The sequence below is a fragment of the Phalangium opilio genome, unplaced genomic scaffold (genome assembly GCF_054372755.1).
Source record: "Phalangium opilio isolate 3A_F unplaced genomic scaffold, DU_Popi_V2 ptg000077l_1, whole genome shotgun sequence".
Taxonomy (NCBI): Eukaryota; Metazoa; Arthropoda; class Arachnida; order Opiliones; family Phalangiidae; genus Phalangium; species Phalangium opilio.
This window is the reverse complement of record NW_028324185.1, coordinates 594,596-615,636: the sequence shown is the minus strand read 5'-3', so window position 1 is coordinate 615,636 and position 21,041 is coordinate 594,596. Positions and strand designations below refer to the sequence as shown.

The 21,041-nt window shown below is 42.7% G+C and overlaps 64 non-coding genes across 64 annotated transcripts; all 64 read right to left on the bottom strand.

The window, feature by feature from the left end:
* Window positions 1–267: 267 nt before the first annotated feature.
* Window positions 268–340, bottom strand: TRNAV-AAC (transfer RNA valine (anticodon AAC)). The gene has a single exon. It is a non-coding gene; the product is annotated as a tRNA-Val (tRNA).
* A 398-nt stretch (window positions 341–738) lies between these two features.
* TRNAV-AAC (transfer RNA valine (anticodon AAC)) lies at window positions 739–811 on the bottom strand. Its single transcript has one exon. It is a non-coding gene; the product is annotated as a tRNA-Val (tRNA).
* Window positions 812–1,918: 1,107 nt separating this feature from the next.
* Window positions 1,919–1,991, bottom strand: TRNAV-AAC (transfer RNA valine (anticodon AAC)). Its single transcript has one exon. It is a non-coding gene; the product is annotated as a tRNA-Val (tRNA).
* An 84-nt stretch (window positions 1,992–2,075) lies between these two features.
* On the bottom strand, window positions 2,076–2,148 carry TRNAV-AAC (transfer RNA valine (anticodon AAC)). Its single transcript has one exon. It is a non-coding gene; the product is annotated as a tRNA-Val (tRNA).
* An 829-nt stretch (window positions 2,149–2,977) lies between these two features.
* Window positions 2,978–3,050, bottom strand: TRNAV-CAC (transfer RNA valine (anticodon CAC)). Its single transcript has one exon. It is a non-coding gene; the product is annotated as a tRNA-Val (tRNA).
* An 83-nt stretch (window positions 3,051–3,133) lies between these two features.
* Window positions 3,134–3,206, bottom strand: TRNAV-CAC (transfer RNA valine (anticodon CAC)). The gene has a single exon. It is a non-coding gene; the product is annotated as a tRNA-Val (tRNA).
* A 359-nt stretch (window positions 3,207–3,565) lies between these two features.
* Window positions 3,566–3,638, bottom strand: TRNAV-CAC (transfer RNA valine (anticodon CAC)). Its single transcript has one exon. It is a non-coding gene; the product is annotated as a tRNA-Val (tRNA).
* An 83-nt stretch (window positions 3,639–3,721) lies between these two features.
* On the bottom strand, window positions 3,722–3,794 carry TRNAV-CAC (transfer RNA valine (anticodon CAC)). Its single transcript has one exon. It is a non-coding gene; the product is annotated as a tRNA-Val (tRNA).
* Window positions 3,795–4,034: 240 nt separating this feature from the next.
* TRNAV-AAC (transfer RNA valine (anticodon AAC)) lies at window positions 4,035–4,107 on the bottom strand. The gene has a single exon. It is a non-coding gene; the product is annotated as a tRNA-Val (tRNA).
* Window positions 4,108–4,210: 103 nt separating this feature from the next.
* On the bottom strand, window positions 4,211–4,283 carry TRNAG-ACC (transfer RNA glycine (anticodon ACC)). Its single transcript has one exon. It is a non-coding gene; the product is annotated as a tRNA-Gly (tRNA).
* Window positions 4,284–4,366: 83 nt separating this feature from the next.
* On the bottom strand, window positions 4,367–4,439 carry TRNAV-CAC (transfer RNA valine (anticodon CAC)). The gene has a single exon. It is a non-coding gene; the product is annotated as a tRNA-Val (tRNA).
* Window positions 4,440–4,542: 103 nt separating this feature from the next.
* TRNAV-AAC (transfer RNA valine (anticodon AAC)) lies at window positions 4,543–4,615 on the bottom strand. The gene has a single exon. It is a non-coding gene; the product is annotated as a tRNA-Val (tRNA).
* Window positions 4,616–4,718: 103 nt separating this feature from the next.
* TRNAV-CAC (transfer RNA valine (anticodon CAC)) lies at window positions 4,719–4,791 on the bottom strand. Its single transcript has one exon. It is a non-coding gene; the product is annotated as a tRNA-Val (tRNA).
* Window positions 4,792–5,189: 398 nt separating this feature from the next.
* TRNAV-CAC (transfer RNA valine (anticodon CAC)) lies at window positions 5,190–5,262 on the bottom strand. Its single transcript has one exon. It is a non-coding gene; the product is annotated as a tRNA-Val (tRNA).
* Window positions 5,263–5,346: 84 nt separating this feature from the next.
* Window positions 5,347–5,419, bottom strand: TRNAV-CAC (transfer RNA valine (anticodon CAC)). Its single transcript has one exon. It is a non-coding gene; the product is annotated as a tRNA-Val (tRNA).
* Window positions 5,420–5,659: 240 nt separating this feature from the next.
* On the bottom strand, window positions 5,660–5,732 carry TRNAL-CAA (transfer RNA leucine (anticodon CAA)). The gene has a single exon. It is a non-coding gene; the product is annotated as a tRNA-Leu (tRNA).
* A 559-nt stretch (window positions 5,733–6,291) lies between these two features.
* Window positions 6,292–6,364, bottom strand: TRNAV-CAC (transfer RNA valine (anticodon CAC)). The gene has a single exon. It is a non-coding gene; the product is annotated as a tRNA-Val (tRNA).
* Window positions 6,365–6,604: 240 nt separating this feature from the next.
* TRNAL-CAA (transfer RNA leucine (anticodon CAA)) lies at window positions 6,605–6,677 on the bottom strand. Its single transcript has one exon. It is a non-coding gene; the product is annotated as a tRNA-Leu (tRNA).
* A 65-nt stretch (window positions 6,678–6,742) lies between these two features.
* Window positions 6,743–6,815, bottom strand: TRNAV-CAC (transfer RNA valine (anticodon CAC)). Its single transcript has one exon. It is a non-coding gene; the product is annotated as a tRNA-Val (tRNA).
* Window positions 6,816–6,898: 83 nt separating this feature from the next.
* Window positions 6,899–6,971, bottom strand: TRNAV-CAC (transfer RNA valine (anticodon CAC)). The gene has a single exon. It is a non-coding gene; the product is annotated as a tRNA-Val (tRNA).
* A 65-nt stretch (window positions 6,972–7,036) lies between these two features.
* TRNAV-CAC (transfer RNA valine (anticodon CAC)) lies at window positions 7,037–7,109 on the bottom strand. The gene has a single exon. It is a non-coding gene; the product is annotated as a tRNA-Val (tRNA).
* Window positions 7,110–7,644: 535 nt separating this feature from the next.
* TRNAV-CAC (transfer RNA valine (anticodon CAC)) lies at window positions 7,645–7,717 on the bottom strand. The gene has a single exon. It is a non-coding gene; the product is annotated as a tRNA-Val (tRNA).
* Window positions 7,718–7,801: 84 nt separating this feature from the next.
* On the bottom strand, window positions 7,802–7,874 carry TRNAL-CAA (transfer RNA leucine (anticodon CAA)). The gene has a single exon. It is a non-coding gene; the product is annotated as a tRNA-Leu (tRNA).
* Window positions 7,875–8,113: 239 nt separating this feature from the next.
* TRNAV-CAC (transfer RNA valine (anticodon CAC)) lies at window positions 8,114–8,183 on the bottom strand. Its single transcript has one exon. It is a non-coding gene; the product is annotated as a tRNA-Val (tRNA).
* An 86-nt stretch (window positions 8,184–8,269) lies between these two features.
* On the bottom strand, window positions 8,270–8,342 carry TRNAV-CAC (transfer RNA valine (anticodon CAC)). The gene has a single exon. It is a non-coding gene; the product is annotated as a tRNA-Val (tRNA).
* Window positions 8,343–8,620: 278 nt separating this feature from the next.
* TRNAV-CAC (transfer RNA valine (anticodon CAC)) lies at window positions 8,621–8,693 on the bottom strand. Its single transcript has one exon. It is a non-coding gene; the product is annotated as a tRNA-Val (tRNA).
* An 84-nt stretch (window positions 8,694–8,777) lies between these two features.
* On the bottom strand, window positions 8,778–8,850 carry TRNAV-AAC (transfer RNA valine (anticodon AAC)). The gene has a single exon. It is a non-coding gene; the product is annotated as a tRNA-Val (tRNA).
* Window positions 8,851–9,091: 241 nt separating this feature from the next.
* TRNAV-CAC (transfer RNA valine (anticodon CAC)) lies at window positions 9,092–9,164 on the bottom strand. The gene has a single exon. It is a non-coding gene; the product is annotated as a tRNA-Val (tRNA).
* A 65-nt stretch (window positions 9,165–9,229) lies between these two features.
* On the bottom strand, window positions 9,230–9,302 carry TRNAV-AAC (transfer RNA valine (anticodon AAC)). Its single transcript has one exon. It is a non-coding gene; the product is annotated as a tRNA-Val (tRNA).
* Window positions 9,303–9,543: 241 nt separating this feature from the next.
* TRNAV-CAC (transfer RNA valine (anticodon CAC)) lies at window positions 9,544–9,616 on the bottom strand. Its single transcript has one exon. It is a non-coding gene; the product is annotated as a tRNA-Val (tRNA).
* Window positions 9,617–10,013: 397 nt separating this feature from the next.
* Window positions 10,014–10,086, bottom strand: TRNAV-AAC (transfer RNA valine (anticodon AAC)). Its single transcript has one exon. It is a non-coding gene; the product is annotated as a tRNA-Val (tRNA).
* Window positions 10,087–10,170: 84 nt separating this feature from the next.
* Window positions 10,171–10,243, bottom strand: TRNAV-CAC (transfer RNA valine (anticodon CAC)). Its single transcript has one exon. It is a non-coding gene; the product is annotated as a tRNA-Val (tRNA).
* A 240-nt stretch (window positions 10,244–10,483) lies between these two features.
* TRNAL-CAA (transfer RNA leucine (anticodon CAA)) lies at window positions 10,484–10,556 on the bottom strand. Its single transcript has one exon. It is a non-coding gene; the product is annotated as a tRNA-Leu (tRNA).
* A 415-nt stretch (window positions 10,557–10,971) lies between these two features.
* On the bottom strand, window positions 10,972–11,044 carry TRNAV-CAC (transfer RNA valine (anticodon CAC)). The gene has a single exon. It is a non-coding gene; the product is annotated as a tRNA-Val (tRNA).
* An 84-nt stretch (window positions 11,045–11,128) lies between these two features.
* On the bottom strand, window positions 11,129–11,201 carry TRNAV-CAC (transfer RNA valine (anticodon CAC)). Its single transcript has one exon. It is a non-coding gene; the product is annotated as a tRNA-Val (tRNA).
* A 259-nt stretch (window positions 11,202–11,460) lies between these two features.
* TRNAV-CAC (transfer RNA valine (anticodon CAC)) lies at window positions 11,461–11,533 on the bottom strand. Its single transcript has one exon. It is a non-coding gene; the product is annotated as a tRNA-Val (tRNA).
* Window positions 11,534–11,811: 278 nt separating this feature from the next.
* TRNAV-CAC (transfer RNA valine (anticodon CAC)) lies at window positions 11,812–11,884 on the bottom strand. Its single transcript has one exon. It is a non-coding gene; the product is annotated as a tRNA-Val (tRNA).
* Window positions 11,885–12,263: 379 nt separating this feature from the next.
* TRNAV-CAC (transfer RNA valine (anticodon CAC)) lies at window positions 12,264–12,337 on the bottom strand. Its single transcript has one exon. It is a non-coding gene; the product is annotated as a tRNA-Val (tRNA).
* Window positions 12,338–12,421: 84 nt separating this feature from the next.
* TRNAV-CAC (transfer RNA valine (anticodon CAC)) lies at window positions 12,422–12,494 on the bottom strand. The gene has a single exon. It is a non-coding gene; the product is annotated as a tRNA-Val (tRNA).
* A 259-nt stretch (window positions 12,495–12,753) lies between these two features.
* TRNAV-AAC (transfer RNA valine (anticodon AAC)) lies at window positions 12,754–12,826 on the bottom strand. Its single transcript has one exon. It is a non-coding gene; the product is annotated as a tRNA-Val (tRNA).
* An 84-nt stretch (window positions 12,827–12,910) lies between these two features.
* On the bottom strand, window positions 12,911–12,983 carry TRNAV-CAC (transfer RNA valine (anticodon CAC)). The gene has a single exon. It is a non-coding gene; the product is annotated as a tRNA-Val (tRNA).
* Window positions 12,984–13,223: 240 nt separating this feature from the next.
* On the bottom strand, window positions 13,224–13,296 carry TRNAL-CAA (transfer RNA leucine (anticodon CAA)). Its single transcript has one exon. It is a non-coding gene; the product is annotated as a tRNA-Leu (tRNA).
* Window positions 13,297–13,711: 415 nt separating this feature from the next.
* Window positions 13,712–13,784, bottom strand: TRNAV-CAC (transfer RNA valine (anticodon CAC)). Its single transcript has one exon. It is a non-coding gene; the product is annotated as a tRNA-Val (tRNA).
* Window positions 13,785–14,043: 259 nt separating this feature from the next.
* On the bottom strand, window positions 14,044–14,116 carry TRNAV-CAC (transfer RNA valine (anticodon CAC)). The gene has a single exon. It is a non-coding gene; the product is annotated as a tRNA-Val (tRNA).
* A 278-nt stretch (window positions 14,117–14,394) lies between these two features.
* TRNAV-CAC (transfer RNA valine (anticodon CAC)) lies at window positions 14,395–14,467 on the bottom strand. Its single transcript has one exon. It is a non-coding gene; the product is annotated as a tRNA-Val (tRNA).
* A 379-nt stretch (window positions 14,468–14,846) lies between these two features.
* Window positions 14,847–14,919, bottom strand: TRNAV-CAC (transfer RNA valine (anticodon CAC)). The gene has a single exon. It is a non-coding gene; the product is annotated as a tRNA-Val (tRNA).
* Window positions 14,920–15,003: 84 nt separating this feature from the next.
* On the bottom strand, window positions 15,004–15,076 carry TRNAV-CAC (transfer RNA valine (anticodon CAC)). The gene has a single exon. It is a non-coding gene; the product is annotated as a tRNA-Val (tRNA).
* A 240-nt stretch (window positions 15,077–15,316) lies between these two features.
* Window positions 15,317–15,389, bottom strand: TRNAV-CAC (transfer RNA valine (anticodon CAC)). The gene has a single exon. It is a non-coding gene; the product is annotated as a tRNA-Val (tRNA).
* An 84-nt stretch (window positions 15,390–15,473) lies between these two features.
* On the bottom strand, window positions 15,474–15,546 carry TRNAV-CAC (transfer RNA valine (anticodon CAC)). Its single transcript has one exon. It is a non-coding gene; the product is annotated as a tRNA-Val (tRNA).
* Window positions 15,547–15,786: 240 nt separating this feature from the next.
* Window positions 15,787–15,859, bottom strand: TRNAL-CAA (transfer RNA leucine (anticodon CAA)). Its single transcript has one exon. It is a non-coding gene; the product is annotated as a tRNA-Leu (tRNA).
* Window positions 15,860–16,274: 415 nt separating this feature from the next.
* On the bottom strand, window positions 16,275–16,347 carry TRNAV-CAC (transfer RNA valine (anticodon CAC)). The gene has a single exon. It is a non-coding gene; the product is annotated as a tRNA-Val (tRNA).
* An 84-nt stretch (window positions 16,348–16,431) lies between these two features.
* Window positions 16,432–16,504, bottom strand: TRNAV-CAC (transfer RNA valine (anticodon CAC)). The gene has a single exon. It is a non-coding gene; the product is annotated as a tRNA-Val (tRNA).
* A 453-nt stretch (window positions 16,505–16,957) lies between these two features.
* Window positions 16,958–17,030, bottom strand: TRNAV-CAC (transfer RNA valine (anticodon CAC)). The gene has a single exon. It is a non-coding gene; the product is annotated as a tRNA-Val (tRNA).
* Window positions 17,031–17,445: 415 nt separating this feature from the next.
* On the bottom strand, window positions 17,446–17,518 carry TRNAV-CAC (transfer RNA valine (anticodon CAC)). The gene has a single exon. It is a non-coding gene; the product is annotated as a tRNA-Val (tRNA).
* A 379-nt stretch (window positions 17,519–17,897) lies between these two features.
* TRNAV-CAC (transfer RNA valine (anticodon CAC)) lies at window positions 17,898–17,970 on the bottom strand. The gene has a single exon. It is a non-coding gene; the product is annotated as a tRNA-Val (tRNA).
* Window positions 17,971–18,054: 84 nt separating this feature from the next.
* On the bottom strand, window positions 18,055–18,127 carry TRNAV-CAC (transfer RNA valine (anticodon CAC)). Its single transcript has one exon. It is a non-coding gene; the product is annotated as a tRNA-Val (tRNA).
* Window positions 18,128–18,367: 240 nt separating this feature from the next.
* On the bottom strand, window positions 18,368–18,440 carry TRNAL-CAA (transfer RNA leucine (anticodon CAA)). Its single transcript has one exon. It is a non-coding gene; the product is annotated as a tRNA-Leu (tRNA).
* A 396-nt stretch (window positions 18,441–18,836) lies between these two features.
* On the bottom strand, window positions 18,837–18,909 carry TRNAV-CAC (transfer RNA valine (anticodon CAC)). Its single transcript has one exon. It is a non-coding gene; the product is annotated as a tRNA-Val (tRNA).
* Window positions 18,910–19,187: 278 nt separating this feature from the next.
* Window positions 19,188–19,260, bottom strand: TRNAV-CAC (transfer RNA valine (anticodon CAC)). Its single transcript has one exon. It is a non-coding gene; the product is annotated as a tRNA-Val (tRNA).
* Window positions 19,261–19,639: 379 nt separating this feature from the next.
* TRNAV-CAC (transfer RNA valine (anticodon CAC)) lies at window positions 19,640–19,712 on the bottom strand. Its single transcript has one exon. It is a non-coding gene; the product is annotated as a tRNA-Val (tRNA).
* An 84-nt stretch (window positions 19,713–19,796) lies between these two features.
* TRNAV-CAC (transfer RNA valine (anticodon CAC)) lies at window positions 19,797–19,869 on the bottom strand. Its single transcript has one exon. It is a non-coding gene; the product is annotated as a tRNA-Val (tRNA).
* Window positions 19,870–20,109: 240 nt separating this feature from the next.
* On the bottom strand, window positions 20,110–20,182 carry TRNAL-CAA (transfer RNA leucine (anticodon CAA)). The gene has a single exon. It is a non-coding gene; the product is annotated as a tRNA-Leu (tRNA).
* A 396-nt stretch (window positions 20,183–20,578) lies between these two features.
* On the bottom strand, window positions 20,579–20,651 carry TRNAV-CAC (transfer RNA valine (anticodon CAC)). The gene has a single exon. It is a non-coding gene; the product is annotated as a tRNA-Val (tRNA).
* An 84-nt stretch (window positions 20,652–20,735) lies between these two features.
* On the bottom strand, window positions 20,736–20,808 carry TRNAV-CAC (transfer RNA valine (anticodon CAC)). The gene has a single exon. It is a non-coding gene; the product is annotated as a tRNA-Val (tRNA).
* Window positions 20,809–21,041: the final 233 nt, after the last annotated feature.

Here is a 21,041-nt window from a genome sequence, read left to right as displayed (position 1 = left end):
CGTGATAACCACTACACCATCGATTCGTAACTACACCGTAGATACGCAGAAATTCTGGGTTTTTCAAGAGATCTAGCTTATTTTTATGCCCAATCACGATGGTCAAAACTCGTATCTACCAGGGCTCGAACCTGGGACCTTCCGCGTGTTAGGCGGAAGTGATAACCTCTACAACATCGATACGTAACTACACTGTAGATACGTAGTAATTCTGGGTTTTTCAAGAGATCTAGCTTATTTTTATGCCCAATCACGATGGTCAAAACTTGTATCTACCAGGGCTCGAACCTGGGACCTTCCGCGTGTTAGGCGGACGTGATAACCACTACACCATAGATACGTAACTACACCATAGATACGTAGTAATTCTGAGTTTTTCAAGAGATCTAGCTTATTATTATGCCCAATCACTATAGTCAAAACACGTGTCTTCCAGGCCTCGACCCTGGGACCTTCCGCGAGTTACGCGGACTTGATAACAACCACACCATAGATACGTAACTACACCATAGATACGTAGTAATTCTGAGTTTATCAAGAAATCTAGCTTATTTTTATGCCCAATCACTATGGTCAAAACATGTATCTACCAGGTCTCGAACCTGGGACCTTCGGCGTGTTAGGCGGACGTGATAACCACTGCACCATAGATACGTAACTACACCATAGATACGTAGTAATTCTGAGTTTATCAAGAGATCTAGCTTATTTTTATGCCCAATCACTATGGTCAAAACATGTATCTACCAGGTCTCGAACCTGGGACCTTCCGCGTGTTAGGCGGACGTGATAACCACTACACCATAGATACGTAACTACATCATAGATACGTAGTAATCCTGAATTTTTCAAGAGATCTAGCTTATTATTATGCCCAATCACTATGGTTAAAACTTGTATCTACCAGGGCTCGAACCTGGGACCTTCCGCGAGTTAAACGGACTTGATAACCACTACACCATAGATACATAGTAATAGCGAGTTTTCCATGAGATCTAGCTTATTTTATTGTCCAATCACGACGGTAAAAACATGTATCTTCCAGGTCTTGAACTTCGGACCTTCCACGTGTTAGGAGGACGTGATAACCACTACACCATATATAAGTGCTCTCACTGAGTTTTTCAAGAGATCTAGCTGATTTTTATGCCCAATCACTATGGTCAAAACATGTATCTACCAGGTCTCGAACCTGGGACCTTCCGCGTGTTAGGCGGAAGTGATACCCACTTTACCATCGACACGTAACTACACCGTAGATACGTAGTAATTCTGGGTCTTTCAAGAGATCTAGCTTATTTTTATGCCCAATCACGATGGTCAAAACATGTATCTACCAGGTCTCGAACCTGGGACCTTCCGCGTGTTTGGCGGACGTGATAACCACTACACCATAGATACGTAACTACACCATAGTTACGTAGTAATTCTGAGTTTTTCAAGAGATCTAGCTTATTTTTATGCCCAATCACTATGGTCAAAACATGTATCTACCAGGTCTCGAACCTGGGACCTTCGGCGTGTTAGGCGGACGTGATAACCACTGCACCATAGATACGTAACTACACCATAGATACGTAGTAATTCTGAGTTTTTCAAGAGATCTAGCTTATTATTATGCCCAATCACTATGGTCGAAACACGTATCTTCCACGCCTCGACCCTGGGACCTTCCGCGAGTTACGCGGACTTGATAACCACTACACCATAGATACATAGTAATAGCGAGTTTTCCATGAGATCTAGCTTATTTTATTGTGCAATCACGATGGTAAAAACATGTATCTTCCAGGTCTCGAACTTCGGACCCTCCTCGTGTTAGGCGGACGTGATAACCACTACACCATATATAAGTGCTCTCACTGAGTTTTTCAAGAGATCTAGCTGATTTTTATGCCCAATCCCTATGGTCAAAACATGTATCTACCAGGTCTCGAACCTGGGACCTTCCGCGTGTTAGGCGGACGTGATAACCACTACACCATAGATACGTAACTACACCATAGATACGTAGTAATTCTGAGTTTATCAAGAGATCTAGCTTATTTTTATGCCCAATCACTATGGTCAAAACATGTATCTACCAGGTCTCGAACCTGGGACCTTCCGCGTGTTAGGCGGACGTGATAACCACTACACCATAGATACGTAACTACACCATAGATACGTAGTAATTCTGAGTTTATCAAGAGATCTAGCTTATTTTTATGCCCAATCACTATGGTCAAAACATGTATCTACCAGGTCTCGAACCTGGGACCTTCCGCGAGTTACGCGGACTTGATAACTACTACACCACAGATACATAGTAATAGCGAGTTTTCCATGAGATCTAGCTTATTTTATTGTCCAATCACGACGGTAAAAACATGTATCTTCCAGGTCTCGAACTTCGGACCTTCCTCGTGTTAGGCGGACGTGATAACCACTACATCATATATAAGTGCTCTCACTGAGTTTTTCAAGAGATCTAGCTGATTTTTATGCCCAATCCCTATGGTCAAAACATGTATTTACCAGGTCTCGAACCCGGGACCTTCCGCGTGTTAGGCGGACGTGATAACCACTACACCATCGATACGTAACTGCACCGTAGATACGTAGTAATTCTGGGTTTTTCAAGAGATCAAGCTTATTTTTATGCCCAATCACGATGGTCAAAACTTGTATCTACCAGGGCTCGAACCTGGGACCTTCCGCGTGTTAGGCGGAAGTGATAATCACTACACCATCGATACGTAACTACACGTAGATACGTAGTAATTCTGGGTTTTTCAAGAGATCTAGCTTATTTTTATGCCCAATCACGATGGTCAAAACTTGTATCTACCAGGGCTCGAACCTGGGACCTTCCGCGTGTTAGGCTGAAGTGATAACCACTACACCATCGATACGTAACTACACGTAGATACGTAGTAATTCTGGGTTTTTCAAGAGATCTAGCTTATTTTTATGCCCCATCACGATGGTCAAAACCTGTATCTACCAGGGCTCGAACCTGGGACCTTCCGCGTGTGAAGCGGGCGTGATAACCACTACACCATCGATACGTAACTACACGTAGATACGTAGTAATTCTGGGTTTTTCAAGAGATCTAGCTTATTTTTATGCCCAATCACTATGGTTAAAACTTGTATCTACCAGGGCTCGAACCTGGGACCTTCCGCGTGTGAAGCGGACGTGATAACCACTACACCATAGATACATAGTAATAGCGAGTTTTCCATGAGATCTAGCTTATTTTATTGTCCAATCACGATGGTAAAAACATGTATCTTCCAGGTCTCGAACTTCGGACCTTCCGCGTGTTAGGCGGACGTGATAACCACTACACCATATATAAGTGCTCTCACTGATATTTTCAAGAGATCTAGCTGATTTTTATGCCCAATCCCTATGGTCAAACATGTATTTACCAGGTCTCGAACCTGGGACCTTCCGCGTGTTAGGCGGACGTGATAACCACTACACCATCGATACGTAACTGCACCGTAGATACGTAGTAATTCTGGGTTTTTCAAGAGATCAAGCTTATTTTTATGCCCAATCACGATGGTCAAAACTTGTATCTACCAGGGCTCGAACCTGGGACCTTCCGCGTGTGAAGCGGGCGTGATAACCACTACACCATCGATACGAAACTACACGTAGATACGTAGTAATTCTGGGTTTTTCAAGAGATCTAGCTTATTTTTATGCCCAATCACGATGGTCAAAACTTGTATCTACCAGGGCTTGAACCTGGGACCTTCCGCGTGTGAAGCGGGCGTGATAACCACTACACCATCGATACGTAACTACACGTAGATACGTAGTAATTCTGGGTTTTTCAAGAGATCTAGCTTATTTTTATGCCCAATCACTATGGTCAAAACATGTATCTACCAGGTCTCGAACCTGGGACCTTCCGCGTGTTAGGCGGAAGTGATAACCACTACACCATCGATACGTAACTACACCGTAGATACGTAGTAATTCTGGGTTTTTCAAGAGATCTAGTTTATTTTTATGCCCAATCACGATGGTCAAAACTTGTATCTACCAGGGCTCGAACCTGGGACCTTCCGCGTGTTAAGCGGATGTGATAACCACTACACCATAGATACGTAACTACACCGTAGATACGTAACTACACCATAGATACGTAGTAATTCTGAGTTTTTCAAGAGATCTAGCTTATTTTTATGCCCAATCACTATGGTCAAAACATGTATCTACCAGGTCGCGAACCTGGGACCTTCCGCGTGGTAGGCGGAAGTGATAACCACTACACCATCGATACGTAACTACACGTAGATACGTAGTAATTCTGGGGTTTTCAAGAGATCTAGCTTATTTTTATGCCCAATCACGATGGTCAAAACTTTTATCTACCAGGGCTCGAACCTGGGACCTTCCGCGTGTGAAGCGGACGTGATAACCACTACACCATAGATACGTAACTACACCATAGATACGCAACTACACCATAGATACGTAGTAATTCTGAGTTTTTCAAGAGATCTAGCTTATTTTTATGCCCAATCACTATGGTCAAAACTTGTATCTACCAGGGCTCGAACCTGGGACCTTCCGCGTGTTAGGCGGACGTGACAACCACTACACCATAGATACGTAACTACACCATAGATAAGTAACTACACCGTAGATACGTAGTAATTCTGGGTTTTTCAAGAGATCTAGCTTATTTTTATGCCCAATCACGATGGTCAAAACTTGTATCTACCAGGGCTCGAACCTGGGACCTTCCGCGTGTGAAGCGGACGTGATAAAAACTACACCATAGATACGTAACTACACCATAGATACGTAGTAATTCTGAGTTTTTCAAGAGATCTAGCTTATTTTATTGTCCAATCACTATGGTCAAAACATGTACCTACCTGGTCTCGAACCTGGGACCTTCCGCGTGTTAGGCGGACGTGATAACCACTACACCATAGATACGTAACTACATCATAGATACGTAGTAATTCTGAGTTTTTCAAGAGATCTAGCTTATTTTTATGCCCAATCACTATGGTCAAAACATGTATCTACCAGGTCTCGAACCTGGGACCTTCCGCGTGTTAGGCGGAAGTGATAACCACTACACCATCGATACGTAACTACACCGTAGATACGTAGTAATTCTGGGTTTTTCAAGAGATCTAGCTTATTTTTATGCCCAATCACGATGGTCAAAACTTGTACCTACCAGGGCTCGAACCTGGGACCTTCCGCGTGTGTAGCGGATGTGATAACCACTACACCATAGATACGTAACTACACCGTAGATACGTAGTAATTCTGGGTTTTTCAAGAGATCTAGCTTATTTTTATGCCCAATCACGATGGTCAAAACTTGTATCTACCAGGGCTCGAACCTGGGACCTTCCGCGTGTGAAGCGGGCGTGATAACCACTACACCATCGATACGTAACTACACCATAGATACGTAGTAATTCTGGGTTTTTCAAGAGATCTAGCTTATTTTTATGCCCAATCACTATGGTCAAAACTTGTATCTACCAGGTCTCGAACCTGGGACCTTCCGCATGTTAGGCGGAAGTGATAACCACTACACCATCGATACGTAACTACACGTAGATACGTAGTAATTCTGGGTTTTTCAAGAGATCTAGCTTATTTTTATGCCCAATCACTATGGTCAAAACTTGTATCTACCAGGGCTCGAACCTGGGACCTTCCGCGTTTGAAGCGGACGTGATAACCACTACACCATAGATACGTAACTACACCATAGATACGTAGTAATTCTGAGTTTTTCAAGAGATCTAGCTTATTTTTATGCCCAATCACTATGGTCAAAACATTATCTACCATGTCTCGAACCTGGGACCTTCCGCGTGTTAGACGGACGTGATAACCACTACACCATAGATACGTAACTACACCATAGATAAGTAACCACACCATAGATACGTAGTAATTCTGAGTTTTTCAAGAGATCTAGCTTATTTTTATGCCCAATCACTATCTCATTATCTACCATGTCTCGAATCTGGGACCTTCCGCGTGTTAGGCGGAAGTGATAACCACTACACCATCGATACGTAACTACACCATAGATACCTAGTAATTCTGAGTTTTTCAAGAGATCTAGCTTATTTTTATGCCCAATCACTATCTCATTATCTACCATGTCTCGAATCTGGGACCTTCCGCGTGTTAGGCGGAAGTGATAACCACTACACCATAGATACGTAACTACACCATAGATACGTAGTAATTCTGAGTTTTTCAAGAGATCTAGCTTATTTTTATGCCCAATCACGATGGTCAAAACTTGTATCTACCAGGGCTCGAACCTGGGACCTTCCGCGTGTGAAGCGGGCGTGATAACCACTACACCATCGATACGTAACTACACCATAGATACGTAGTAATTCTGGGTTTTTCAAGAGATCTAGCTTATTTTTATGCCCAATCACTATGGTCAAAACTTGTATCTACCAGGTCTCGAACCTGGGACCTTCCGCGTGTTAGGCGGAAGTGATAACCACTACACCATCGATACGTAACTACACGTAGATACGTAGTAACTCTGGGTTTTTCAAGAGATCTAGCTTATTTTTATGCCCAATCACTATGGTCAAAACTTGTATCTACCAGGGCTCGAACCTGGGACCTTCCGCGTTTGAAGCGGACGTGATAACCACTACACCATAGATACGTAGTAATTCTGAGTTTTTCAAGAGATCTAGCTTATTTTTATGCCCAATCACGATGGTCAAAACTTGTATCTACCAGGGCTCGAACCTGGGACCTTCCGCGTGTGAAGCGGGCGTGATAACCACTACACCATCGATACGTAACTACACGTAGATACGTAGTAATTCTGGGTTTTTCAAGAGATCTAGCTTATTTTTATGCCCAATCACTATGGTTAAAACTTGTATCTACCAGGTCTCGAACCTGGGACCTTCCGCGTGTGAAGCGGACGTTATAACCACTACACCATAGATACATAGTAATAGCGAGTTTTCCATGAGATCTAGCTTATTTTATTGTCCAATCACGATGGTAAAAACATGTATCTTCCAGGTCTCGAACCTGGGACCTTCCGCGTGTGAAGCGGACGTGATAACCACTACACCATAGATACGTAACTACACCATAGATACGTAGTAATTCTGAGTTTTTCAAGAGATCTAGCTTATTTTTATGCCCAATCACTATGGTCAAAACATTATCTACCATGTCTCGAACCTGGGACCTTCCGCGTGTTAGGCGGACGTGATAACCACTACACCATAGATACGTAACTACATCATAGATACGTAGTAATCCTGAATTTTTCAAGAGATCTAGCTTATTATTATGCCCAATCACTATGGTCAAAACACGTGTCTTCCAAGCCTCGACCCTGGGACCTTCCGCGAGTTAAACGGACTTGATAACCACTACACCATAGATACATAGTAATAGCGAGTTTTCCATGAGATCTAGCTTATTTTATTGTCCAATCACGACGGTAAAAACATTTATCTTCCAGGTCTCGAACTTCGGACCTTCCACGTGTTAGGAGGACGTGATAACCACTACACCATCGATACGTAACTACACCGTAGATACGTAGTAATTCTGGGTTTTTCAAGAGATCTAGCTTATTTTTATGCCCAATCACGATGGTCAAAACTTGTACCTACCAGGGCTCGAACCTGGGACCTTCCGCGTGTGAAGCGGATGTGATAACCACTACACCATAGATACGTAACTACACCGTAGATACGTAGTAATTCTGGGTTTTTCAAGAGATCTAGCTTATTTTTATGCCCAATCACGATGGTCAAAACTTGTATCTACCAGGGCTCGAACCTGGGACCTTCCGCGTTTGAAGCGGACGTGATAACCACTACACCATAGATACGTAACTACACCACAGATACGTAGTAATTCTGAGTTTTTCAAGAGATCTAGCTTATTTTTATGCCCAATCACTATGGTCAAAACATTATCTACCATGTCTCGAACCTGGGACCTTCCGCGTGTTAGGCGGAAGTGATAACCACTACACCATCGATACGTAACTACACGTAGATACGTAGTAATTCTGGGGTTTTCAAGAGATCTAGCTTATTTTTATGCCCAATCACGATGGTCAAAACTTTTATCTACCAGGGCTCGAACCTGGGACCTTCCGCGTGTGAAGCGGACGTGATAACCACTACACCATCGATACGTAACTACACGTAGATACGTAGTAATTCTGGGGTTTTCAAGAGATCTAGCTTATTTTTATGCCCAATCACGATGGTCAAAACTTTTATCTACCTGGGCTCGAACCTGGGACCTTCCGCGTGTGAAGCGGACGTGATAACCACTACACCATAGATACGTAACTACACCATAGATACGCAACTACACCATAGATACGTAGTAATTCTGAGTTTTTCAAGAGATCTAGCTTATTTTTATGCCCAATCACTATGGTCAAAACATTATCTACCAGGTCTCGAACCTGGGACCTTCCGCGTGTTAGGCGGACGTGATAACCACTACACCATAGATACGTAACTACACCATAGATACGTAACTACACCGTAGATACGTAGTAATTCTGGGTTTTTCAAGAGATCTAGCTTATTTTTATGCCCAATCACGATGGTCAAAACTTGTATCTACCAGGGCTCGAACCTGGGACCTTCCGCGTGTGAAGCGGACGTGATAACCACTACACCATAGATACGTAACTACACCATAGATACGTAGTAATTCTGAGTTTTTCAAGAGATCTAGCTTATTTTATTGTCCAATCACTATGGTCAAAACATGTATCTACCAGGTCTCGAACCTGGGACCTTCCGCGTGTTAGGCGGACGTGATAACCACTACACCATAGATACGTAACTACACCATAGATACGTAGTAATTCTGAGTTTTTCAAGAGATCTAGCTTATTTTTATGCCCAATCACTATGGTCAAAACATGTATCTACCAGGTCTCGAACCTGGGACTTTCCGCGTGTTAGTCGGACGTTATAACCACTACACCATAGATACGTAACTACACCATAGATACGTAGTAATTCTGAGTTTTTCAAGAGATCTAGCTTATTTTTATGCCCAATCACTATGGTCAAAACTTGTATCTACCAGGGCTCGAACCTGGGACCTTCCGCGTGTGAAGCGGACGTCATAACCACTACACAATAGATACGTAGTAATTCTAGGTTTTTCAAGAGATCTAGCTTATTTTTATGCCCAATCACTATGGTCAAAACATGTATCTACCAGGTCTCGAACCTGGGACCTTCCGCGTGTTAGGCGGACGTGATAACCACTACACCATAGATACGTAACTACACCATAGATACGTAGTAATTCTGAGTTTTTCAAGAGATCTAGCTTATTATTATGCCCAATCACTATGGTCAACACATGTATCTACCAGGTCTCGAACCTGGGACCGTCCGCGTGTTAGGCGGACGTGATAACCACTGCACCATAGATACGTAACTACACCATAGATACGTAGTAATTCTGAGTTTTTCAAGAGATCTAGCTTATTTTTATGTCCAATCACGATGGTCAAAAAATGCATCTACCAGGGCTCGAACCTGGGACCATCCGCGTGTGAAGCGGACGTGATAACCACTACACCATAGATACATATTAATAGCGAGTTTTCCATGAGATCTAGCTTATTTTATTGTCCAATCACGATGGTAGAAACATGTATCTTCCAGGTCTCGAACCTGGGACTTTCCGCGTGTTAGGCGGACGTGATAACCACTACACCATAGATATGTAACTACACCATAGATACGTAGTAATTCTGAGTTTTTCAAGAGATCTATCTTATTTTTATGCCCAATCACGATGGTCAAAACATTATCTACCATGTCTCGAACCTGGGACCTTCCGCGTGTTAGGCGGACGTGATAACCACTACACCATAGATACGTAACTACACCATAGATACGTAACCACACCATAGATACGTAGTAATTCTGAGTTTTTCAAGAGATCTAGCTTATTTTTATGCCCAATCACTATGGTCAAAACATGTATCTACCAGGTCTCGAACCTGGGACCTTCCGCGTGTTAGGCGGAAGTGATAACCACTACACCATAGATACGTAACTACACCGTAGATACGTAGTAATTCTGGGTTTTTCAAGAGATCTAGCTTATTTTTATGCCCAATCACGATGGTCAAAACTTGTATCTACCAGGGCTCGAACCTGGGACCTTCCGCGTGTGAAGCGGGCGTGATAACCACTACACCATCGATACGTAACTACACCATAGATACGTAGTAATTCTGGGTTTTTCAAGAGATCTAGCTTATTTTTATGCCCAATCACTATGGTCAAAACTTGTATCTACCAGGTCTCGAACCTGGGACCTTCCGCATGTTAGGCGGAAGTGATAACCACTACACCATCGATACGTAACTACACGTAGATACGTAGTAATTCTGGGTTTTTCAAGAGATCTAGCTTATTTTTATGCCCAATCACTATGGTCAAAACTTGTATCTACCAGGGCTCGAACCTGGGACCTTCCGCGTTTGAAGCGGACGTGATAACCACTACACCATAGATACGTAACTACACCATAGATACGTAGTAATTCTGAGTTTTTCAAGAGATCTAGCTTATTTTTATGCCCAATCACTATGGTCAAAACATTATCTACCATGTCTCGAACCTGGGACCTTCCGCGTGTTAGGCGGACGTGATAACCACTACACCATAGATACGTAACTACACCATAGATAAGTAACCACACCATAGATACGTAGTAATTCTGAGTTTTTCAAGAGATCTAGCTTATTTTTATGCCCAATCACTATGGTCAAAACATGTATCTACCAGGTCTCGAATCTGGGACCTTCCGCGTGTTAGGCGGAAGTGATAACCACTACACCATCGATACGTAACTACACGTAGATACGTAGTAATTCTGGGTTTTTCAAGAGATCTAGCTTATTTTTATGCCCAATCACGATGGTCAAAACTTGTATCTACCAGGGCTCGAACCTGGGACCTTCCGCGTGTGAAGCGGATGTGATAACCACTACACCATAGATACGTAACTACACCGTAGATACGTAGTAATTCTGGGTTTTTCAAGAGATCTAGCTTATTTTTATGCCCAATCACGATGGTCAAAACTTGTATCTACCAGGGCTTGAACCTGGGACCTTCCGCGTGTGAAGCGGACGTGATAACCACTACACCATAGATACGTAACTACACCATAGATACGTAACTACACCATAGATACGTAGTAATTCTGAGTTTTTCAAGAGATCTAGCTTATTTTTATGCCCAATCACTATGGTCAAAACATGTATCTACCAGGTCGCGAACCTGGGACCTTCCGCGTGTTAGGCGGAAGTGATAACCACTACACCATCGATACGTAACTACACGTAGATACGTAGTAATTCTGGGGTTTTCAAGAGATCTAGCTTATTTTTATGCCCAATCACGATGGTCAAAACTTTTATCTACCAGGGCTCGAACCTGGGACCTTCCGCGTGTGAAGCGGACGTGATAACCACTACACCATAGATACGTAACTACACCATAGATACGCAACTACACCATAGATACGTAGTAATTCTGAGTTTTTCAAGAGATCTAGCTTATTTTTATGCCCAATCACTATGGTCAAAACATTATCTACCAGGTCTCGAACCTGGGACCTTCCGCGTGTTAGGCGGACGTGATAACCACTACACCATAGATACGTAACTACACCATAGATACGTAACTACACCGTAGATACGTAGTAATTCTGGGTTTTTCAAGAGATCTAGCTTATTTTTATGCCCAATCACGATGGTCAAAACTTGTATCTACCAGGGCTCGAACCTGGGACCTTCCGCGTGTGAAGCGGACGTGATAACCACTACACCATAGATACGTAACTACACCATAGATACGTAGTAATTCTGAGTTTTTCAAGAGATCTAGCTTATTTTATTGTCCAATCACTATGGTCAAAACATGTATCTACCAGGTCTAGAACCTGGGACCTTCCGCGTGTTAGGCGGACGTGATAATCACTACACCATAGATACGTAACTACACCATAGATACGTAGTAATTCTGAGTTTTTCAAGAGATCTAGCTTATTTTTATGCCCAATCACTATGGTCAAAACATGTATCTACCAGGTCTCGAACCTGGGACTTTCCGCGTGTTAGTCGGACGTGATAACCACTACACCATAGATACGTAGTAATTCTGAGTTTTTCAAGAGATCTAGCTTATTTTATTGTCCAATCACTATGGTCAAAACATGTATCTACCAGGGCTCGAACCTGGGACCTTCCGCGTGTGAAAATGGATGTGATAACCACTACACCATAGATACGTAACTACACCGTAGATACGTAGTAATTCTGGGTTTTTCAAGAGATCTAGCTTATTTTTATGCCCAATCACGATGGTCAAAACTTGTATCTACCAGGGCTCGAACCTGGGACCATCCGCGTGTGAAGCGGGCGTGATAACCACTACACCATCGATACGTAACTACACCATAGATACGTAGTAATTCTGAGTTTTTCAAGAGATCTATCTTATTTTTATGCCCAATCACGATGGTCAAAACATTATCTACCATGTCTCGAACCTGGGACCTTCCGCGTGTTAGGCGGACGTGATAACCACTACACCATAGATACGTAACTACACCATAGATACGTAACCACACCATAGATACGTAGTAATTCTGAGTTTTTCAAGAGATCTAGCTTATTTTTATGCCCAATCACTATGGTCAAAACATGTATCTACCAGGTCTCGAACCTGGGACCTTCCGCGTGTTAGGCGGAAGTGATAACCACTACACCATAGATACGTAACTACACCGTAGATACGTAGTAATTCTGGGTTTTTCAAGAGATCTAGCTTATTTTTATGCCCAATCACGATGGTCAAAACTTGTATCTACCAGGGCTCGAACCTGGGACCTTCCGCGTGTGAAGCGGGCGTGATAACCACTACACCATCGATACGTAACTACACCATAGATACGTAGTAATTCTGGGTTTTTCAAGAGATCTAGCTTATTTTTATGCCCAATCACTATGGTCAAAACTTGTATCTACCAGGTCTCGAACCTGGGACCTTCCGCATGTTAGGCGGAAGTGATAACCACTACACCATCGATACGTAACTACACGTAGATACGTAGTAATTCTGGGTTTTTCAAGAGATCTAGCTTATTTTTATGCCCAATCACTATGGTCAAAACTTGTATCTACCAGGGCTCGAACCTGGGACCTTCCGCGTTTGAAGCGGACGTGATAACCACTACACCATAGATACGTAACTACACCATAGATACGTAGTAATTCTGAGTTTTTCAAGAGATCTAGCTTATTTTTATGCCCAATCACTATGGTCAAAACATTATCTACCATGTCTCGAACCTGGGACCTTCCGCGTGTTAGGCGGACGTGATAACCACTACACCATAGATACGTAACTACACCATAGATAAGTAACCACACCATAGATACGTAGTAATTCTGAGTTTTTCAAGAGATCTAGCTTATTTTTATGCCCAATCACTATGGTCAAAACATGTATCTACCAGGTCTCGAATCTGGGACCTTCCGCGTGTTAGGCGGAAGTGATAACCACTACACCATCGATACGTAACTACACGTAGATACGTAGTAATTCTGGGTTTTTCAAGAGATCTAGCTTATTTTTATGCCCAATCACGATGGTCAAAACTTGTATCTACCAGGGCTCGAACCTGGGACCTTCCGCGTGTGAAGCGGACGTGATAACCACTACACCATAGATACGTAACTACACCATAGATACGTAACTACACCATAGATACGTAGTAATTCTGAGTTTTTCAAGAGATCTAGCTTATTTTTATGCCCAATCACTATGGTCAAAACATGTATCTACCAGGTCGCGAACCTGGGACCTTCCGCGTGTTAGGCGGAAGTGATAACCACTACACCATCGATACGTAACTACACGTAGATACGTAGTAATTCTGGGGTTTTCAAGAGATCTAGCTTATTTTTATGCCCAATCACGATGGTCAAAACTTTTATCTACCAGGGCTCGAACCTGGGACCTTCCGCGTGTGAAGCGGACGTGATAACCACTACACCATAGATACGTAACTACACCATAGATACGCAACTACACCATAGATACGTAGTAATTCTGAGTTTTTCAAGAGATCTAGCTTATTTTTATGCCCAATCACTATGGTCAAAACATTATCTACCAGGTCTCGAACCTGGGACCTTCCGCGTGTTAGGCGGACGTGATAACCACTACACCATAGATACGTAACTACACCATAGATACGTAACTACACCGTAGATACGTAGTAATTCTGGGTTTTTCAAGAGATCTAGCTTATTTTTATGCCCAATCACGATGGTCAAAACTTGTATCTACCAGGGCTCGAACCTGGGACCTTCCGCGTGTGAAGCGGACGTGATAACCACTACACCATAGATACGTAACTACACCATAGATACGTAGTAATTCTGAGTTTTTCAAGAGATCTAGCTTATTTTATTGTCCAATCACTATGGTCAAAACATGTATCTACCAGGTCTAGAACCTGGGACCTTCCGCGTGTTAGGCGGACGTGATAATCACTACACCATAGATACGTAACTACACCATAGATACGTAGTAATTCTGAGTTTTTCAAGAGATCTAGCTTATTTTTATGCCCAATCACTATGGTCAAAACATGTATCTACCAGGTCTCGAACCTGGGACTTTCCGCGTGTTAGTCGGACGTGATAACCACTACACCATAGATACGTAGTAATTCTGAGTTTTTCAAGAGATCTAGCTTATTTTATTGTCCAATCACTATGGTCAAAACATGTATCTACCAGGGCTCGAACCTGGGACCTTCCGCGTGTGAAGCGGATGTGATAACCACTACACCATAGATACGTAACTACACCGTAGATACGTAGTAATTCTGGGTTTTTCAAGAGATCTAGCTTATTTTTATGCCCAATCACGATGGTCAAAACTTGTATCTACCAGGGCTCGAACCTGGGACCTTCCGCGTGTGAAGCGGGCGTGATAACCACTACACCATCGATACGTAACTACACCATAGATACGTAGTAATTCTGGGTTTTTCAAGAGATCTAGCTTATTTTTATGCCCAATCACTATGGTCAAAACTTGTATCTACCAGGTCTCGAACCTGGGACCTTCCGCATGTTAGGCGGAAGTGATAACCACTACACCATCGATACGTAACTACACGTAGATACGTAGTAATTCTGGGTTTTTCAAGAGATCTAGCTTATTTTTATGCCCAATCACTATGGTCAAAACTTGTATCTACCAGGGCTCGAACCTGGGACCTTCCGCGTGTGAAGCGGATGTGATAACCACTACACCATAGATACGTAACTACACCGTAGATACGTAGTAATTCTGGGTTTTTCAAGAGATCTAGCTTATTTTTATGCCCAATCACGATGGTCAAAACTTGTATCTACCAGGGCTCGAACCTGGGACCTTCCGCGTGTGAAGCGGGCGTGATAACCACTACACCATCGATACGTAACTACACCATAGATACGTAGTAATTCTGGGTTTTTCAAGAGATCTAGCTTATTTTTACGCCCAATCACTATGGTCAAAACTTGTATCTACCAGGTCTCGAACCTGGGACCTTCCGCGTGTTAGGCGGAAGTGATAACCACTACACCATCGATACGTAACTACACGTAGATACGTAGTAATTCTGGGTTTTTCAAGAGATCTAGCTTATTTTTATGCCCAATCACTATGGTCAAAACTTGTATCTACCAGGGCTCGAACCTGGGACCTTCCGCGTTTGAAGCGGACGTGATAACCACTACACCATAGATACGTAACTACACCATAGATACGTAGTAATTCTGAGTTTTTCAAGAGATCTAGCTTATTTTTATGCCCAATCACTATGGTCAAAACATTATCTACCATGTCTCGAACCTGGGACCTTCCGCGTGTTAGGCGGACGTGATAACCACTACACCATAGATACGTAACTACACCATAGATAAGTAACCACACCATAGATACGTAGTAATTCTGAGTTTTTCAAGAGATCTAGCTTATTTTTATGCCCAATCACTATGGTCAAAACATGTATCTACTAGGTCTCGAATCTGGGACCTTCCGCGTGTTAGGCGGAAGTGATAACCACTACACCATCGATACGTAACTACACGTAGATACGTAGTAATTCTGGGTTTTTCAAGAGATCTAGCTTATTTTTATGCCCAATCACGATGGTCAAAACTTGTATCTACCAGGGCTCGAACCTGGGACCTTCCGCGTGTGAAGCGGATGTGATAACCACTACACCATAGATACGTAACTACACCGTAGATACGTAGTAATTCTGGGTTTTTCAAGAGATCTAGCTTATTTTTATGCCCAATCACGATGGTCAAAACTTGTATCTACCAGGGCTCGAACCTGGGACCTTCCGCGTGTGAAGCGGACGTGATAACCACTACACCATAGATACGTAACTACACCATAGATACGTAACTACACCATAGATACGTAACTACACCATAGATACGTAGTAATTCTGAGTTTTTCAAGAGATCTAGCTTATTTTTATGCCCAATCACTATGGTCAAAACATTATCTACCATGTCTCGAACCTGGGACCTTCCGCGTGTTAGGCGGACGTGATAACCACTACACCATAGATACGTAACTACACCATAGATAAGTAACCACACCATAGATACGTAGTAATTCTGAGTTTTTCAAGAGATCTAGCTTATTTTTATGCCCAATCACTATGGTCAAAACATGTATCTACTAGGTCTCGAATCTGGGACCTTCCGCGTGTTAGGCGGAAGTGATAACCACTACACCATCGATACGTAACTACACGTAGATACGTAGTAATTCTGGGGTTTTCAAGAGATCTAGCTTATTTTTATGCCCAATCACGATGGTCAAAACTTTTATCTACCAGGGCTCGAACCTGGGACCTTCCGCGTGTGAAGCGGACGTGATAACCACTACACCATAGATACGTAGTAATTCTGAGTTTTTCAAGAGATCTAGCTTATTTTTATGCCCAATCACTATGGTCAAAACATTATCTACCATGTCTCGAACCTGGGACCTTCCGCGTGTTAGGCGGACGTGATAACCACTACACCATAGATACGTAACTACACCATAGATACGCAACTACACCATAGATACGTAGTAATTCTGAGTTTTTCAAGAGATCTAGCTTATTTTTATGCCCAATCACTATGGTCAAAACATTATCTACCAGGTCTCGAACCTGGGACCTTCCGCGTGTTAGGCGGACGTGATAACCACTACACCATAGATACGTAACTACACCATAGATACGTAACTACACCGTAGATACGTAGTAATTCTGGGTTTTTCAAGAGATCTAGCTTATTTTTATGCCCAATCACGATGGTCAAAACTTGTATCTACCAGGGCTCGAACCTGGGACCTTCCGCGTGTGAAGCGGACGTGATAACCACTACACCATAGATACGTAGTAATTCTGAGTTTTTCAAGAGATCTAGCTTATTTTATTGTCCAATCACTATGGTCAAAACATGTATCTACCAGGTCTCGAACCTGGGACCTTCCGCGTGTTAGGCGGACGTGATAATCACTACACCATAGATACGTAACTACACCATAGATACGTAGTAATTCTGAGTTTTTCAAGAGATCTAGCTTATTTTTATGCCCAATCACTATGGTCAAAACATGTATCTACCAGGTCTCGAACCTGGGACTTTCCGCGTGTTAGTCGGACGTGATAACCACTACACCATAGATACGTAACTACACCATAGATACGTAGTAATTCTGAGTTTTTCAAGAGATCTAGCTTATTTTTATGCCCAATCACTATGGTCAAAACTTGTATCTACCAGGGCTCGAACCTGGGACCTTCCGCGTGTGAAGCGGATGTGATAACCACTACACCATAGATACGTAACTACACCGTAGATACGTAGTAATTCTGGGTTTTTCAAGAGATCTAGCTTATTTTTATGCCCAATCACGATGGTCAAAACTTGTATCTACCAGGGCTCGAACCTGGGACCTTCCGCGTGTGAAGCGGGCGTGATAACCACTACACCATCGATACGTAACTACACCATAGATACGTAGCAATTCTGGGTTTTTCAAGAGATCTAGCTTATTTTTATGCCCAATCACTATGGTCAAAACTTGTATCTACCAGGTCTCGAACCTGGGACCTTCCGCATGTTAGGCGGAAGTGATAACCACTACACCATCGATACGTAACTACACGTAGATACGTAGTAATTCTGGGTTTTTCAAGAGATCTAGCTTATTTTTATGCCCAATCACTATGGTCAAAACTTGTATCTACCAGGGCTCGAACCTGGGACCTTCCGCGTTTGAAGCGGACGTGATAACCACTACACCATAGATACGTAACTACACCATAGATACGTAGTAATTCTGAGTTTTTCAAGAGATCTAGCTTATTTTTATGCCCAATCACTATGGTCAAAACATTATCTACCATGTCTCGAACCTGGGACCTTCCGCGTGTTAGGCGGACGTGATAACCACTACACCATAGATAAGTAACCACACCATAGATACGTAGTAATTCTGAGTTTTTCAAGAGATCTAGCTTATTTTTATGCCCAATCACTATGGTCAAAACATGTATCTACCAGGTCTCGAATCTGGGACCTTCCGCGTGTTAGGCGGAAGTGATAACCACTACACCATCGATACGTAACTACACGTAGATACGTAGTAATTCTGGGTTTTTCAAGAGATCTAGCTTATTTTTATGCCCAATCACGATGGTCAAAACTTGTATCTACCAGGGCTCGAACCTGGGACCTTCCGCGTGTGAAGCGGATGTGATAACCACTACACCATAGATACGTAACTACACCATAGATACGCAACTACACCATAGATACGTAGTAATTCTGAGTTTTTCAAGAGATCTAGCTTATTTTTATGCCCAATCACTATGGTCAAAACATTATCTACCAGGTCTCGAACCTGGGACCTTCCGCGTGTTAGGCGGACGTGATAACCACTACACCATAGATACGTAACTACACCATAGATACGTAACTACACCGTAGATACGTAGTAATTCTGGGTTTTTCAAGAGATCTAGCTTATTTTTATGCCCAATCACGATGGTCAAAACTTGTATCTACCAGGGCTCGAACCTGGGACCTTCCGCGTGTGAAGCGGACGTGATAACCACTACACCATAGATACGTAGTAATTCTGAGTTTTTCAAGAGATCTAGCTTATTTTATTGTCCAATCACTATGGTCAAAACATGTATCTACCAGGTCTCGAACCTGGGACCTTCCGCGTGTTAGGCGGACGTGATAATCACTACACCATAGATACGTAACTACACCATAGATACGTAGTAATTCTGAGTTTTTCAAGAGATCTAGCTTATTTTTATGCCCAATCACTATGGTCAAAACATGTATCTACCAGGTCTCGAACCTGGGACTTTCCGCGTGTTAGTCGGACGTGATAACCACTACACCATAGATACGTAACTACACCATAGATACGTAGTAATTCTGAGTTTTTCAAGAGATCTAGCTTATTTTTATGCCCAATCACTATGGTCAAAACTTGTATCTACCAGGGCTCGAACCTGGGACCTTCCGCGTGTGAAGCGGATGTGATAACCACTACACCATAGATACGTAACTACACCGTAGATACGTAGTAATTCTGGGTTTTTCAAGAGATCTAGCTTATTTTTATGCCCAATCACGATGGTCAAAACTTGTATCTACCAGGGCTCGAACCTGGGACCTTCCGCGTGTGAAGCGGGCGTGATAACCACTACACCATCGATACGTAACTACACCATAGATACGTAGCAATTCTGGGTTTTTCAAGAGATCTAGCTTATTTTTATGCCCAATCACTATGGTCAAAACTTGTATCTACCAGGTCTCGAACCTGGGACCTTCCGCATGTTAGGCGGAAGTGATAACCACTACACCATCGATACGTAACTACACGTAGATACGTAGTAATTCTGGGTTTTTCAAGAGATCTAGCTTATTTTTATGCCCAATCACTATGGTCAAAACTTGTATCTACCAGGGCTCGAACCTGGGACCTTCCGCGTTTGAAGCGGACGTGATAACCACTACACCATAGATACGTAACTACACCATAGATACGTAGTAATTCTGAGTTTTTCAAGAGATCTAGCTTATTTTTATGCCCAATCACTATGGTCAAAACATTATCTACCATGTCTCGAACCTGGGACCTTCCGCGTGTTAGGCGGACGTGATAACCACTACACCATAGATAAGTAACCACACCATAGATACGTAGTAATTCTGAGTTTTTCAAGAGATCTAGCTTATTTTTATGCCCAATCACTATGGTCAAAACATGTATCTACCAGGTCTCGAATCTGGGACCTTCCGCGTGTTAGGCGGAAGTGATAACCACTACACCATCGATACGTAACTACACGTAGATACGTAGTAATTCTGGGTTTTTCAAGAGATCTAGCTTATTTTTATGCCCAATCACGATGGTCAAAACTTGTATCTACCAGGGCTCGAACCTGGGACCTTCCGCGTGTGAAGCGGATGTGATAACCACTACACCATAGATACGTAACTACACCGTAGATACGTAGTAATTCTGGGTTTTTCAAGAGATCTAGCTTATTTTTATGCCCAATCACGATGGTCAAAACTTGTATCTACCAGGGCTCGAACCTGGGACCTTCCGCGTGTGAAGCGGACGTGATAACCACTACACCATAGATACGTAACTACACCATAGATACGTAACTACACCATAGATACGTAACTACACCATAGATACGTAGTAATTCTGAGTTTTTCAAGAGATCTAGCTTATTTTTATGCCCAATCACTATGGTCAAAACATGTATCTACCAGGTCGCGAACCTGGGACCTTCCGCGTGTTAGGCGGAAGTGATAACCACTACACCATCGATACGTAACTACACGTAGATACGTAGTAATTCTGGGGTTTTC